Consider the following 16663-nt stretch of genomic DNA (forward strand, 5'->3'; position numbering starts at 1 on the left):
TTTTTTTTTTTTTTTTTTTTTTTTTTTTTTTCCGAGACAGGGTTTCTCTGTGCAGTCCTGGCTGTCCTGGAACACACTTTGTAAACCAGGCCAGCCTCGAACTCAGAAATCCGCCTGCCTCTGCCTCCTGAGTGCTGGGATTAAGTGACACAATTCCTATCAGAACTTTAATGTCATACTTCAGGGAAGTAGAAAGCATAATCCTAAAATTTCTTATATATGTGTTACCACTGTGTGCATCTATCTGCACATCCTGTGTATGCTTGGTACCACCAGTGGCCAGAAGAGGTCATTGCATCCCCTGAACTGGAGTTACAGATGGTATGTGGGTGTTGGGGATCAAACCCATGTCCTCTGGAAGAACAATAAGTGCTCTTATGACTGAACCATTTCTCTAGCTCTTTAATCCTAAAATTTCTATGGAATAATAACAACAAAATTAGCCAAGGCAGGCATGAGGCAAAAGAAGAAAGTTTATTATACCACCTGATTTCAAACTACATTATAAAGCAGTAGTAATCAAAATATTGTGGTACTGCCATAAAAATATATACCTTGACCTTCAGAATAGAAATGAGGAGCTGGAATGGATCTCAGTTGTCGGAGTGTTTGCCTAGCACACACAAAGCCCCGAGTTCCATCTCTGGCACCGCATAGCCCAGCGTGGCAACATACACCTGCCTGCAATCTTAGTGTGTTGGAGGTAGAAGCAGGAAGATGAGGAATTCAAGGTCATCTTTGGTTACCTAGTCAGGTCAAGGCTACCCCGGAATACAGGAGACCCTAGAGAGAAAGAGCATGGGGAATGGGGGTGGGGTGGGGAGAGAGGGAGAGAGGAAAGGAGGGAGAGAGGGAGGGAGGGCAGGCAGGCCAGGGTCCAGCCCAGCATCCAGTTCAGGTACCCAGGGAAAGCAGGAAAGCATAGCAGTTGGGGCCAAAAACTGACGACTCTGGCTATTTATTCTCTCTTTAACTCTTTGCTATTCTGTGGCCAAAAGCTGCTGATTTCTGTCAATTAACTCCCGGTGATAGCAGCAGAGGTTAAGAAAAAAAAGCTTAATTACTAGGGCTCTTTTCTCTCTTTCTCAAGAGAGAAACAATAAATGAGAGAGAAAAGAAAAAAGAAGGAAGATAGGAAGGAAGGAAGGAAGGAAGGAAGGAAGGAAGGAAGAAAGGAAGGAAGGAAGGAAGGAAGACAGGGACATGTATACTGGACGAAGCTGAAGAAGGCTACACTGTCATTTTTTAAAAAGATTTTATTTTATTTATTTTCTGTATATGAGTACACTGTAGCTGTACAGGTGGTTGTGAGCCTTCATGTGGTTGCTGGGAATTGATTTTAGGACCTCTGCCCACCCCAATTGGCCCTGCTCGCTCAGTCCCTGCTCACTCCAGCCCAAATATTTATTTATTATTATTATAAATAAGTACACTGTACTGTCTTCAGACACACTAGAAGAGGTCATCAGATCTCGTTACAGATGGTTGTGAGCCATCATGTGCTTGCTGGGATTTGAACTCAGGACCTTTGGAAGAACAGTCGGTGCTCTTGCCTGCTGAGCCATCTCGCCAGCCCCTACACTGTCATTTTATTGTAGTTCTTAGTTTTTATACTTTCTCATGATAATTGATCACATGGTTTCTAAGCATTTGTATATTTCATTCATTCACAGTAAGTTTAAGGCACTAGTTCATGTCATAGATCGATAAGACTTAAGAAATTACAGCAGAATTGTTTACTTGTCTTTCCATTAAGACCTGTACCTTAGTAAACCTTCATTATCTGATACTAGCTCCATAAGTTCATTATAAGTTTAAAGCAACACTTTTCATGTCATAAGTTAGTATGGTTTTGCCTTGTGTCTCATTATTTTGAAGTCTTGGATAGACAGACTAGTCTGTCATTTATTCTGTCTTTACACCTGTAATAAATTGCCCATTCCCAGTTTGTGACCTTTAGTTACCAGACAGTAGCCTCATGCCCTACCTAGAAGGAATGTTTTCCTTGATCATAAATCCTGCTGTCTTTTCCTAGTGGAATGGGCCTGTGACACATGAAGGTTTACGGAGCTCTGTTTGCAGCTTTTCTTCTACAGGGGGCTTGAGATTACTTATATCACTTTAGGAGTTCTATAAAAATCATTATTAGGGATTATGAAATCATCCATTTGTTTATATAGCATTACTACATGCATGAAAGTACATCTTCGTACTGATTCTGCGGGAGATCTGCCCAAGAGGGTGGGCAGATGCCCGGGAATCACTAGGCTTCATAATATTGACAGGAAAGAGATACCAGCAGCAAGAAGCAATCCTGGGGTTGCTTAGGACCCCAAGTCTCTTAGGACCCCGCATCTCAGAGTGCACCCATCGCAGCCGTTCAAAATGGTGGGCTGTCTCCAGAAAACTCACTTGCTTGCCGTAGTCTTTCCTAGATGGCTTCTGACAAAGAAAAAAGCTAGGAGAATCTGAGTCCGAGGCTAGCCTGGTCTACAGTCCCAGGACAATCAGAGCTACGTGGGGGAAAACCCTGTCTTGAAATCCAAAGCCCAAACAAACAAACAAAAAACAAGCCAGTTAACACTTTAGCATGGAGTGGGGAGGAGGTCACAAGCTCCTACTCCTAACAACTCTCGACAGTTGATGGCTTCTAGAGGAGGAAGAGCCAGTTTTCTTTACGGGTGTGGCTCCTGGTGGGTCAACCACGCTCTAGTGAATGGCCCCACACTCCTGAGCATAAGAGAAGAACAAAATGAACTTGGTGGGTAATTTTGTTTAAAGTGAGGATATGGGGTTGGGATGGGTGGGAAGGTGGACGGCACACCAGGGAGGATGGGGAAGTAAAGGGTGAATGTGTTCGAAATACACTGTATGAAAGAATTAATTAAAATGTTATTACTTTGAAAAAGAAAAACAAAGAAAGCCCAGAAATGAATTCATGTGAATAGTACTGGTTATTCATTAAAACCAAACCAAACCAAAACAAACCAAAACGCGCCAAGAGGTGGGCATGGTGGCACATATCTCTAGTCCCAGCACTTGGAGGCAGAGGCAGGCGGATCTCTGGGAGTTCGAGGTCAGCCTGGTCCTCAGAGTTAGTTCAGGACAGCCAGGGTTGTTACACAGAGGAATCCTGTCTCAAAATTCTTAAAGAACTGTAGAGAAGCTTGGCATGGTAGTGCATACTTGTAAAGCCAGCATTTTGTGAGGTGGAGACAGGCAAATCAGAAGTTCAAAGTCAGCTGATCACCCTAGGCTATATGAGACCCTGTCTCAAAACCTTCCCCTCTTGACAACATGGTTTAGAAATGACAAATCTATCCTGATTACCACCCCCACCCCCACCCCCCTACAACCCCACTCCGCCCCACCCCCGTGAGGTCAGGGCCCTCAGATTGCACTCATTTCCCAAAAGCTGGTCCCCTGAAACCTGTGCCTTCAGCAAGGAGGCCGCCGAGGGACATTTCTGATTCAATGCACACCTGCCCACCTGGCTTGAACAGAACTTGGTGAGGATGATGGTCCCAGCCCTCAGACCGGAAGCAGGAGGATCGTCCAAAGTTCACAGCCATCCTGGGTTACACAGAGTTCCAAGCCAGCGAGACCTTCTCTCAAAAAAAACCAGCTAACCAAATAAAAGCCATCTTTAAACCTGGGTCAGGCAGATAACCCTCCTTCTGCCCATCCCAACACCCCACCCCCTTGATCTGTTTTAAAGTAAATCAGCCTATGCTACCTGGTTAAATGACAACTTAAATATATATATGGAATGGGAGTCTCTCTAAAAGGCCCCATTTAAGATAAATCTTTTCTTTCTTTCCTTTTTTTAAAAAAAGACATACCTCATGTAGCTTGAATTCATTCATATATCTAAGAATGAGTTTGAACTCCAGATCCCCCGCCCCTGCTTCCTGAGTACTGGGATTCTAGGTCAGGATGACAACATTTGGCTCCTAAACTCTAATTTATAATTTATTTATTCTGATATTTATTTTCTGTCTCCCCTACTTGGATGCTAGAGCCAAAGAGTACTCTGTTACATTCACTGGTGTAGCCCAGTGTCTAGAACGGCATCTGGAGCTTACAAAGCAGTTAAACAATTGTGTCACTGAACAAATCAATCAATTACTGTTGGTACGGGGTCTTGCTCATGCTCAGTAAATACTCTTCCCTGAGCTGTATCCCATGTATAAAACCATTACTAGAGCTAGAAAGACTTGCTCAGCAGTTTAGAGAACCGGCTGCTCTTTCAGAGGAATTGATCACAGGATCCATTCCCTGCAGCTACGTGGCAGCTCATCTCTGTAACTCCAGTCCAGGGAATCCAACACCCTCATTTGGCCTTATGGGCACCCAGCATGCATATGGTAATACAGGAATGCATGCAGACAAAATACCCCCATAGATGATAGATAGATGATAGCTAGATAGATAGGTAAATAGATAGATAGATAGATAGATAGATAGATAGATAGATAGATGATAGATAGATAGATAGATAGGTAAATAGATAGATAGATAGATAGATAGATAGATAGATAGATAGATAGATAGATAGATAGATAGATAGAATCATTATGCAGTGAGCAAGGGGAAATTATTTTTGAGCTTTAAATAGATTCTTTACAGGTAGAAAATAAATAACCTCAAACAACAGCTACGGAATAATTACATCTTTCATCTCAAGGAGTTCCCACCATTAGGAATGGCTGTGGATGCTGCTCTGCGGTCCCTAGAGTCTGGAAGATGCTGAGACGAAACGTTGGGGTTTGGCGAGGTCAGCTTAGGCCCTGGAAGAGAGGGAAGAGCATGGCCAGCAGTCAGCCAGAGGAGCAGTGGGCAACAGTCGTTCCCGGAAGAGTGACCAGCCGTGCCCTTTTGTTGGCTGGCACCTATGAAATACTTCATTCAGATGGGGAGCGCGAGAGACGGCCAAGTGTACTCTCCCAGGAGGAGGCTCTCCTTGTCCACAGCTGCTGGCCAAGCAAGATGAGCACTCATTCCTAGCACTTCTGGAACTCTTTCTGCAAAGTGTCCCAAATTAGTCACCCCTGGCCACGGCTGGCTCTTTCTGATCCAAGGGAATAGCCAGCCACTGCCTGGAGCGTGGCACCTGAGTAAAGCTGGTGGTGCCCACCAGAGGGCAGATTTCTGGCCTTCCTAGCTAGAAAGCTGCACATTCTGTCTGTGCCTCCAACACACACACACAAACTTAGGGATCAGGACCACAGGGCAGGCGCTAAGAGTAGGACCCATCTTTGCCCATCGGCAGGCTGCAGGGAGAAGGGGAGGGGTATGTGCGGGATCCTCACCCTCACCCAAGCGGCTGTGTGGACTGCCTCCCAACCCAACCTCCTAGGGAGATGCCTCCTGCTGACCTCAGTCATTCTGGCAACCAAGGGCCCCACCCCCACCCCCCCCACCCCCCCATCCCCCCGGCCTAGGAGGAGGAACTGGCCTGGCCTGGAAGAGGTTGAGAAAGAGGCCAGCTTCTTGCCAGGATGGTGGCTCCCTGCAGAGTGAGAAGAGGAGGCATTGGGGGGTTGGGGGGGGGGGCTGGAGAGTTAGACATTGTTTCTTCACCTGGGCTGGGTTGGTGTGGAGGTGTCACATAGATGTGTTTGAAAAACAACTCATTAAACTCCATACTGATATCTCAGAAGTCTTGTATGCTATTTTATTTCACCAGTCTTCATTAAAACCCGTACATGGGCTGGAGAGATGGCTCAGTGGTTAAGAGCACTGACTGCTCTTCCAAAGGTCCTGAGTTCAATTCGCAGCAACCACATGATGGCTCACAACCATCTGTAATGGGATCTGATGCCCTCTTCTGGTGTGTCTGAAGACAGCTACAGTGTACTCATATACATTAAATAAATAAATAAATCTTTAAAAGAAGAAGAAAGAAGGAGGAGGAGGAGGAGGCGGCAAGGGTTACTGTTACCATGGCTACTTTTTGTCAGTCTGGGGACACAGAACACCCTTTGTTTAAAAAAAAAAAAAAAACACATACATAAGCAATCAATAACGACCATAACAAAATAAGAAACTCTCGGTAGGATAAAATACCTGTGTTTTAGGATTATGCCAGACACTGGGCTCAGTTTTAAGCTGTTCTAGATTGTTCCCTATGACATGAAGGCAGTGTAATCACCCCTCATTTAACAGATGGTCTGTGGCTCAACTGTCCCTAGAGGATCCCACGGTTCCTGTCCCCCCTACCTCCCCACCCCACCCCCGCCCTGGTGAATTCTTAGGGTCCAGCTGGGTGGTGGCTGCGGGCCTTGCAGGAATGTGCGGCTTGGTGACCAGGCAGGGGGCGCTGACGCCTGGGCTTTTCCGCTCCAGCTGCTTGGGCTTGGCGACACAGCACATTCCGTGGCCACACCTGACCTGAGTGATGCAGCTGTCCCAGACCAGGGCGAGAATTTCCTAGTCCTGCGGCCGCCAGCCCCGAGGGCATGGCCTTGACCCCGGACTGCAGGGACAAGGCATAGCGGGACTATGGAGCATCCCTGGGGCTCCCGGCTGATGGCTACCTCTCCCTGCGCAGCCACCAGTCACCCACACCCAGGGCAGGGCTCTAGCCTGCCCGCTCTGCTCTGCTCTCCGCCTCTCCTCTCTACCACCCCAGAGCAGAGAGAGCGGCTCTCTGACTTAGCCTCTGCAAACACCAGACTAATTGTCCACCGTCTGTCTCTCAGCAGAGCTGTTCTTAAATGGGGATGTGTCTGCGCCCTTCTCCAGAAGGTTCTGGGACTGTGGAAAATCAGACCTTTGGCGGGGGAGTAATGTGCAAAGCACCTTCCCTGCGTGGCTCAGCGCTGGTCTTACCTCCACCTTCGAACCTCAACCTGGCGCTTAGTTGTGGTCTAGGGCGAAGCACGGAGGTCTCCAGCTGAACTCCACAGACTTCCGCAGACTGGCTTTTGGACTCTCCAGCTCCCTCTCGGTCCCAGTATCCCCAAACCCCTCCCTAGCCTGGCCTTTCGGAGTGTTTCAGGGGAACCCTGTTACTTGAGGTGGTTCCTTCTCCCTGCCTGAGCCCCGACTCTCCCCAGCTGAGCACGGCTCCTTAAAGTTAATGAAGGATTTTGAAGTTTTTCTGGGCGGTGTGTTGGGGAAGGTATTTATATGTGGTTAAGAAGTGTATCTTAGGAGAATAAGAATGTCTCCCCATCCCCATCCCCTCTCACTTAGTAGCCCTGGAGCTTAGTAGCCATGTAGGCTGGCACTGAACTCACAGATCATCTTGCCTTTGATTCCTAAGTGCTAGGATTAACGGTCTGTACCGCCATCTCTCTTAAAAAAAATTTAGGGGTGTGTGTGTGTGTGTGTGTGTGTGTGTGTGTGTGTGTGTTCTCCTAGAGGTAGAGTGAGCCATGAGCTGCCCCATGTGGATATTTGTAACCAAATTCTGGTCTTCTACAAGAGCAGTAAGTACTCTTAATTACTGAATCATCTTTCAGCTCTAGTGTATGAACCTGGGATTTCCTTGGGATTTTTAATTCTATTCTTATTGACAAAATACTGTATTTTTTTTTTACAGTAGATAGATTTACATTAGAAGATAGAGGCACATACATGTTCATCCGTGGCCTGCATGTGGAGGTCAGAGGACACCCTTCAGGAGTCACTCATCTCCTTCATGGTTTTTGAGGATGGGACTCAGGTAGTCAGGCTCGCAGCAAGTGCCTTTGCCCACTGAGCCTTCTTGCCAGTGCAAGAGAGAATTCTTTTAGACTGAGGACATAGGTCAGTGGTCATCCATTTTCCTAGCATGCATGAAGTTCTGGGTTTGCTCTTCAGCACTGTAAGCAAACAAACAAACTACATGAAAGAATGGAGAGGACAGACGCCTGGCATATCAGAAAGTGTCTGCCTACCCCAAGCACGAAGACCTGAGGCAGGACTCCCAGTACCCATGGAGAAAGTTGGGCATGGCTGTACTTGCCTATAACCCTGTCACTGGAGAGGCTGAGGCAGGAGAACTCCTGGGACTTCCTGGCCAGCCAGTCGAGCTGAATGTAAGTTCCAGGTTGAGTGAGAGAGAACATCTCTAATGAAGAGGTAGAGCCAGGCAGGGAAGCTCAGGTTCCTATGCCCAGCACTAGGGAAGCAGAGGCAGGAGAGCTCTGTGAGTTCGAGGCCAGCCTGGTCTACATAGTGAGTTTCAGGAAAGCCAGGGCTACACAGTAAGACCCTATCTAACAAACAAACAAACAAACAAACAAAAGAGATAGAGTTCAAGAAAGAAAACCACTGTCAATCCCTATCTACCTACCTACACACAGACACACAGAGACACTCACACACAAAAAACGCACAGAGATACTCAGACACACAGAGACACACATGCACACATAAGTCAGACAGCACTCAAGACAATGAATTAATAAACAAGAATATAGAGATGCTAATTACTCTGATTTAATCACTGTATTTTATATATTTATATCAAATTATCCCACGATAATTTTATTTTTCAAACTAAAAGATCACATCCTATGCATTTAGCTAACTAATGGATTAAAATAGCTTGCCATCACCTCCTGCCTCTCTGTACCCCCAAAGCTCTCATCTCTGTAACCCTCAATCAGCTGGACCACCCTGAAGGTCAGTCTACAGGATCCCAGGGGATTCATTTGAACCTTTCTGTCATGGCTGACACTGAACAGCCCCTGTTTCCTCTGTTAACCAGTATCTTTCTCACTGGATTTCTACAGTGAATAAAAAAGCACCTTTTCCTTCTCCCAGTACTGAACCTAGGGCCTCGAAGATGCTAGACAAGTGTTCTACCACTGACCTATATCCTCAGTCCGATTTTCATTAAAACGCGCGCGCGCGCGCGCGCGCGCGCACACACACACACACACACACACACATTACATTTACTTATTTATTCTGTGTGTGTGTGTGTGTGTGTGTGTGTGTGTGTGTGTGTGTGTGTGTGTGTGTTGGGGGGTATGTCAAAAGACAACAACTTGCAGGAGTTAGTTTTCTCCTATTATGTAGGTCCCAGGGAAAGACGTCAAACTCCAGTTATTCAGCTTGGTGGCAAGCCCCTTTACCCACTTTACTATCTCACAGGCCCCTCTTTTCCCTTTTTTTGAGATAGGATCTCACCAAGTTCAAGGCTAACCTTAGCATCTTAGCTCCCTGCCTTGCTCCTCCAGAGTAGCTACAGTTATAAGACTTCTGCCAGCAGGCCCAGCTTGGTAGCACCTATTTCTTGTTCCCATTTCACAGATGAGGAAAGAGTTCCAGAGAGGGCCTAGGACTTGCAGTGGGCTGTCGTATGGCGCTCTAGATGCTGAGATGCTGGGCCTCACCTACTAGACCAGCCGTTCTCAAGGGTGGGTTAATACCCCTTTGACAAACCTATATCTCCAGAAAAAAATAAATCTATCTACATTACAATTCATAACAGTAGCAAAATTACAGTTATGAAGTAGGAATGAAAATGATTTTCTGGTTGGGATCACCACAGCATGGGGAGCTGTTGAGCAGTAGGAAGGTTGAGAACCACAGCACCGGACACCATGCTTCCCTCTGAGAGGCCCACTGGGGAGGTCACGCTGCCCCAGGTGCAGAGAGGGCAAAGGGCGGGGCTGTGGGACCCAGAGGGTTTTATTTAAGTATATTTATTTGCAAAGTCACCAGCTACTGTGAGCTGCTGTGAGCCTCTCCAGTCCCCCTCCCTAGGTCAGGGACGGTCACCAGTAACCTCTCTGTCCTGCTGTTCTGCAGGCCCAGGCCTGGCTGCAGGTCAAATCTTGGAGTCCAGATGTACTTGCCTGGTGCTTCAGGCGGTTGCCTCTCTCTTTGAAGCTATGTTTTCAACTGTTAAGAGAAGATTAACATTCCTGTACATAGCGAAGGCAGTAACAGGTGGGAAATGTGGCTGTCATTGTCGTTGTTCAGCTCTCTGAATTGTAAAATAACACAAACACAAAAAGTTAAATACAGTCTGGGGATGTTGCCCATTGGCTCACCAGCACAGTGCTTACCTAGCACGCTGTGCACAGAGCCCTGGGTCCCATCTCAGCACTAAACATGCATGGAACGGTGGTCCAGAACTAGAAGCAGAGGGATCAGAAGTCCAAGGACATGTTTAGCTACATATATTGAGTTCACGGGCAGCCTAAGCTACTTGAGACTGTCTCCAAAACAAACCACGAAATCCAACTGTGGGGACTGGCAAGGATGTGTCTGTGTATACTTGGCACCTTCCATCCACCCTGATAGCCCAGGTTTATCCCTGGGACCTACATGGTGACCAGACACACACAAAATAAATAGATAGATAGATAGATAGATAGATAGATAGATAGATAGATAGATAGATATAAAAGATGTTAAATCAGTTGTGGGGCATGTAACCTAAAGTGTTATTGGGAGGAAAGCTGCTTTGTAGCCACTAATTCTAGTCAAGATGTAGAAGCCCCTTCAGTGTTTCACCACAAAGCTTTCAGAATGTTTCCTAGAATTATCATTATTTTTTGCTGTACTTCTCTTTATAGCTTTGTTGCTTTTGGACATATCCCTAGTCAGTAGCGTGTCTTTTTTGTTGTTGTTTTCTCAAACAGGGTCTCATGAAGCCCAGGCTGGCCTTAGAGTTTACTGTAATTGATGCTGGCCTTGAATTCTTGATCCCTCTGCCTCCCCCTACAGAACACCAAGATTATAGGTATGCACCACCTTGCCTGGGATGTAGTATATCGTCTTATCCATGTAAAAAACCTATTGTATTTATGACCTTAATTAAACTCTGTGAGTTACAACAAAACACATAGAAGTGGGAGTGAAGGGCTGGAAAGATGGCTCAGTGATTAAGAGCATCGTGTGTTCTCCTAAGGTGTCTCAGTCAGGGTTACTGTTGCTGGGATGAAACACCATGACCGAAAGCAACCTGGAAAGGAAAAGGTTAATTTGGCTTACGATTCCATATCACACTCTTCATTATCAAAGAAAGTTAGGACCGGAACACAAACAGTGCAGGAACCTGGAGGCAGGAGCTGATGCAGAGACCATGGAGGGATGCTGCTTACTGGCTTGCTCCTCATGGCTTTCGCAGCCTGCTTTCTTATGGAACCCAGGACCACCAGCCCCAGGTGGCATCACCCATGATGGGCTGGGTCTTCCCACTTCAATCACTAATTAAGAAAATGCCCTACAGGCTTGCCTACAGCCTGATCTTGTGGAGAGATTTCCTCAGATGTTCCCTCTCTGATGATTCTAGCTTGTAACAAGTTGACATAGAACTAGCCAGCACACAGAGTAACCGGGTTCAATTTCCTACACCCACAAGGTGGCTCACAACCATCTATAACTCCAGTCCCAGGCATTCCCACACCCTCTTCTGGTCCAAATGGAGGACTGACATACCCACAGACAAAATTACACATAAAACAAACAAACAAATACATAGTTTAAAAACAGGGAGGAGACTTGTTGAGAGAAGGGGTTCAGTGGGAGTGGACTGGGGTTAGAGAGGCAGATGGGGGGTGAGGTGACCAGAATACATAGTATGTACATATAAAGTCGTCAAAGAATAAAAATCTCAATGCTGTGAAACCGGGGAGATGGTAGCAAGGTTAAGAGCATTTGTGGCTTACAACCATCTGTAACTCTTCTTCCCAGAGACCTTCACACAAATAAAATCTTTAAAATCTTCCCCCCCCCAGAGTAGCAAAAACAAACAAACAAACAACCCCCAAGGCCCCCCAAAAAACATACCCCCCAAAAAACCAAACCTAACAAACAAAACCAAAACCAAACCTCCGGGGAGACCAAAGCAGGAAGATGGCTGCAGTTTCGAGGCCAGGCTGGGATAAACAGCAAAAATCCTGTTTCTAACAAACAAACACAAACAAAACCCTGGAGCTTTTTCTGTTTCTAATGGCTGCACTCCTGCTTCTTGGATCTGGGGTGACAGCTCTGAGCTATAGTCTGAAGCCTGCCAGCTCCTGTAGACTGTCCTTGGACATGCCATCCAACCTTTCTGAGTCTCTTCTCAACTATAGTCAGAGGATGTCTGAGGGCCTCTCTGCCTTCTGGGCCCCTCTGCCCAGCAGCAGTCTCCTGGCCCACACTCTTGTTTCAGATACATCCTTGTGCTGGGGAGTGGGAGAGACCTATGCTAGACTCCTGTTTCCCAGGGGGCAAACTGCTTAGCCTCTCTGAACATCCACGTAGTCAGCCGGAGAGCAGGGATGCTGATATCGTGAAGATGGAGTGAGCCGTAACAGGCCTGCAGGTATACAGCATTTAGACCCTGCCATCCCCCATATGCTCTGTAAAGGTTGACTATTGATATGGTTATTAGCTGTTATTATAACTATTGTCAGCTTGTCCTGTGACAGGCATTTCAGTGAGGGTCTTAGGTACTAACTCAGGCCAGGGAGATGGCTCAGTGGGTAAGCCTGACCACCTGAGTTGGTCTCTGGTTGGTCTCTGGGACTCACACGGTAGAAAAGAGAGTTGATTCCTACAGGTTGTTCTCTGACCATCACAGGTGTGCTGTGATAAATGTAATTAAATCTTTTTTTTTTTTTTTTTTTAGATAGAGTGTCACCCTGTTGATATTTGATCATACTGTGAACCCCGAGATTGTGTTGTTTACTGGAAAAAAAAAAAACCTGTTTCTAGTTGTGGTGTGGCTCAGCCTTAGTACACACCTTTAATCCCAACCAATGAAGGTAAAGTTAGTTTGTAGAAGGAAGCACCCGTGTTTGAAAGTGATGTCTGAGTGGCAGACAAAGTGACGAATCAGAGAAAGATTGATAGAATAGGATATGCCCATTTCTCATGAAAACAGACAGGAGAAAGGGGGCTACTTAAGAGCGCACCATAGAAAAAAGAGGAGAGGGGAGAGGCAGTTTTACTGGGAAAGCTTTACAGAGATAGATTGAAGAGAGAACAAAGTAGACACAAGGGAAGACAGAATGAGCCAGAGAATGAGAAGAAGCCAGAAGCTTAGAACAGATTGCAAGAGTCAGTTTGAGGTCAAGCAGAGCAATTCAGGAGAGGCAAAGAGAGAGAAGCTGGGTTAAATCAGTCAGCTTGGAGAGGTGTTTGAGCCAGAAGAGCTGAGTTGAATCTGCCAGCCAGAGCTCAGAAAGAACAAGAAAGGGTGAGCTTAGTCAGCAGTAAGTCAGAGGTTGAAAGCATTCTAGGCCTAGATAAGACTGTACAGAGGCTAGAAGCTTCCAGGACTAGGCCTGGGTTAGCAGAAGGAGGCAGCAGCCTCAGAGATGACAATTATTACAGGAGAATAAATATATTGTCACTGTAGCCCTAGCTGACCGGGAATTCACTCTGTATCCCAGGATTGCCTTGAATTCAAAGCCTGCTTCTAGCTCCTGGGTGCTGGAATTAAAGCTATGTGCTACCGTGCCCGGGCTCCGCCTGATTCTTTTATTATTTTTAATTCTCTCTCTCTCTCTCTCTCTCTCTCTCTCTCTCTCTCTCTCTCTCTCTNNNNTGTGTGTGTGTGTGTGTGTGTGTGTGTGTGTGTGTGTGTGTGTTATGTGTATGTGCTGCAAAGCTCAGAGAAGCCAAATGATCTCCCAGGAGCTGAAGTTCCAGGCGGTTGTGAGCCACTCACCATGCATGCTAAGAACCAAACTCGTCCTCTGGAAGAATGGCGAGCACTCTTAACCACTGAGCCCTCTCTCCAGCCCTGTGGTTCCACTTTCTAGATAAAGAAACTGAGACACAGAATGACTGAGTAGCTTGCTGGTGGTCACACAACTTGGAATTGTTGGGGCTGGGCCAGTAACCTAGGCTGTCTGGATTCAGCCTGCCCTGTGACCCACCAGATTACATAGCCTCAAAGACCAGTCTCTGGAAGAACTTCCCTTCATTTGCTCCAGCCCAGAGAAGGCAAGAAGCTGAACCCAGCAGGAATAGAAGCCATTGAGAGAAAATAACCCAAAAGCTCTTAATCCGGACCACCCCTAATTATTTCCAGCCCTACCCTGGCTATTTATTTCTTCTGAAAATCTGCCTCACGGAAACAGATCAGCCTTATCCAGAGCAAAGAAGGCCTTAGTGCACTCATTTGTAGAATAGATGCATCTCTGCCTCAGACATGCCCTGTGTGCTGGAACCATTGATGCTAAGCTCGAAAGCAAGGCTTGGGCACTTCCCGTGGGAGTGGTCAGGGTTGGGCAGCCAGCAGGGTTTGAATATAACTGGACAGTTCTCCGTCCTCAAGAGCTAGGGCTTTCTGTGTCTGTTTTCTTGCCCAACGGTGGGAAGGCCCTGCTCAGTTCAGGGATTGCAGCCTCCCACAGTCTTCTTTAGTTTCCAGTGGGTCATTTCAGCAAGCTGGGGATGCTGTGGCTGGGGACATGGCTGCAGCAGGAGAATGTCTGCTTTGGCAGCTGTGTTGTCTGGGCTGTGGAGGAGCAGTCTGATGGCAGCCTGAAGCTAGGATTTCAAGTGTCTGAAGGAAGACCCGGTTTGAGTGGGCCAGCCCAAGCGTTCCTGCACCACCAGCTAGGCAGGGACTTGCCACTTCCCGACTTGCTTCAGCCTGGGGTGTTTTCCTTAAAAACAAAAACAAAACAAAACAAACAAACAAATAACAACCCAACCCAACCCAAACCAAACCAAACCAAAACACACTTCTTTTTAGCTTTTTATTATTTTATGTTTGTGAGTGATTTGCCTGCATGTATGTCTGTACATCACTTGTGTGCCTGGTGCCCTAAGAGGTGGTAAGTAAGCCTCCATGTGGGTGCTGGGAATCGAACCCAGGTCCTTTACAATAGCAAGTGCTCTTAACCACTGAGCCAACTCTCCAGTCCAGCCTGGGGGTTATTTATCCTTTTCCCTTTTACACACATCCTGTAAGTGTGACTCTCCTCGTATGGAAGGAATGATGGTTACTTGTTCAGAATATGAGCAACCAAAGAGGAGGAAAATGAATGCCAAATCTACACCATCAGCAACTCAGAGACCAGTGGAGAAATCACATCCACGCACGTATGTATAGTCACGAGTATGCTCATGCAGGCACCTGGATGTACATACTATGACACAGAAGCCCGCATGCCTATGTAGGTACAACTGGACTAGCACTCACATGACACACAGGTGCAGACAGTTAAATAAGAACATGTATGAACATGCATGCACACACCCACAGGAAACACACTGTGTGCCAGCTGCCGTTGTAGCTCCACAAACAGTGACTCATTGGCTGTCACAACAGCTTGACGAGGCAGGTGAGGAGGCAGGTGTCTCTAGTCTCTCATCTGTACCAGCGAGGATAAAACAGTTCAGCAAATCGACTGCTCATGGGCTCTTAGCAGGGAGTGGAATGACGGGGTCTGAAGTGCTTTGTTGCACATGCACACGTGTGCGCGCATGCTCGCACGTGTGTGTGTGTGTGTGTGTGTGTGTGCGCGTGCGCGCACACACACACACACACACCCCATGCTGTTTGAGTGGGGTTCATCTCAGACATCTGTATTTTGTTGGCTACAGAACAGAACATCATTTGTTCATGCTAACAGGGCTCACGCTAACAGACTTGGATTTGAACCTAGGCTCTACTGAATGCGCCTCTAGGGGCTTCAGAGTCTTCCTTTACAGAATGGTACAGAGAGGGGTTGTGGTGCCTGCCTCTGAATGTTGGCTGAGCTTGAGTGTCTAAAACTCTCATCCCAGGGTGTGGCACATGTTAGATGCTCATATCTGGGCCACCGTCATATCTGCCCACTCTGAGGCTAAGGGGCTTCCTAGGGTGAAGTCAGAACTTTCTCCTGCTGCCTTGTTCTACAAGGGTCTGGCAAGTAGAGGTTTCTCCTGGGTCTGGGATCTCCCTGGGTGCATGGGCATCTCCTTCCAGGATCCCTACCCCGTTACTCTATCTCCACCCAACTGGCAGCTCAGCCACAGCCCCTACACATTCCAGATGGCAAAGGGACCAGGAGGAGAGAGCTGGAGAGGAAAGCCCACAGAAGAGGCAGGCGGAGCCTCGCTCTCTGAATATGCTGGCTGGAGAAGGAGGGGGCTGTTAGCCGAGACGTCAGAGGCCATCACTCCCTGGGGACCTTAAAGTTACTGCACTACCAGAGTATTTGCAGAGGTCCCCTGACTTCTCCACCACCTCCTGCCACCTCCTGGGGCCACCTGTTCTGGGTATGTGCCTCCCAGGGAACCTGATGCCTGGTTTCCCCTAGCCTTTCCTGCCCTCCTCTCCTCTCCTCTCCTCTCCTCTCCTCTCGATTCTATTTCCCTTTGCCTCTATTTCTGTCACGTTTTCTTTTCATCATAACTCTCTGCTCCTCCTCCGCCCCGTTTCTTTCGAATCCCTTTTCTCGATCTCCTTTTGTTTGCCTCTCTTTGTCTTTTTCTCTGACCTCCGATGGCTTCTCTGCCTCTGTCATCTTCTTCCATCTGACCTTCCCATGTCACCCCGTCCATCCTGAGGCCGCTGCACTCAGAAAAGGGCCTGTCCTGCTTCTGCGGGCATCTACTGAGCCCAACATTATGGGATTGGTAAAGAGGGCATTTGGCCAGAGGGGATGGCCGTCTGTCTCCCTGGCTTTGAGGTGGTGGCACCTTCCCACTCCAGAGCCCAGTCTGAATTAGCCACTGTCTGGGCACTTCTCATCACCTAACCCACTGAGTCCAGGGAGCAAGGAGG

Source organism: Mus pahari, chromosome 3 (assembly GCF_900095145.1).
Source record: "Mus pahari chromosome 3, PAHARI_EIJ_v1.1, whole genome shotgun sequence".
Taxonomy (NCBI): domain Eukaryota; kingdom Metazoa; phylum Chordata; class Mammalia; order Rodentia; family Muridae; genus Mus; species Mus pahari.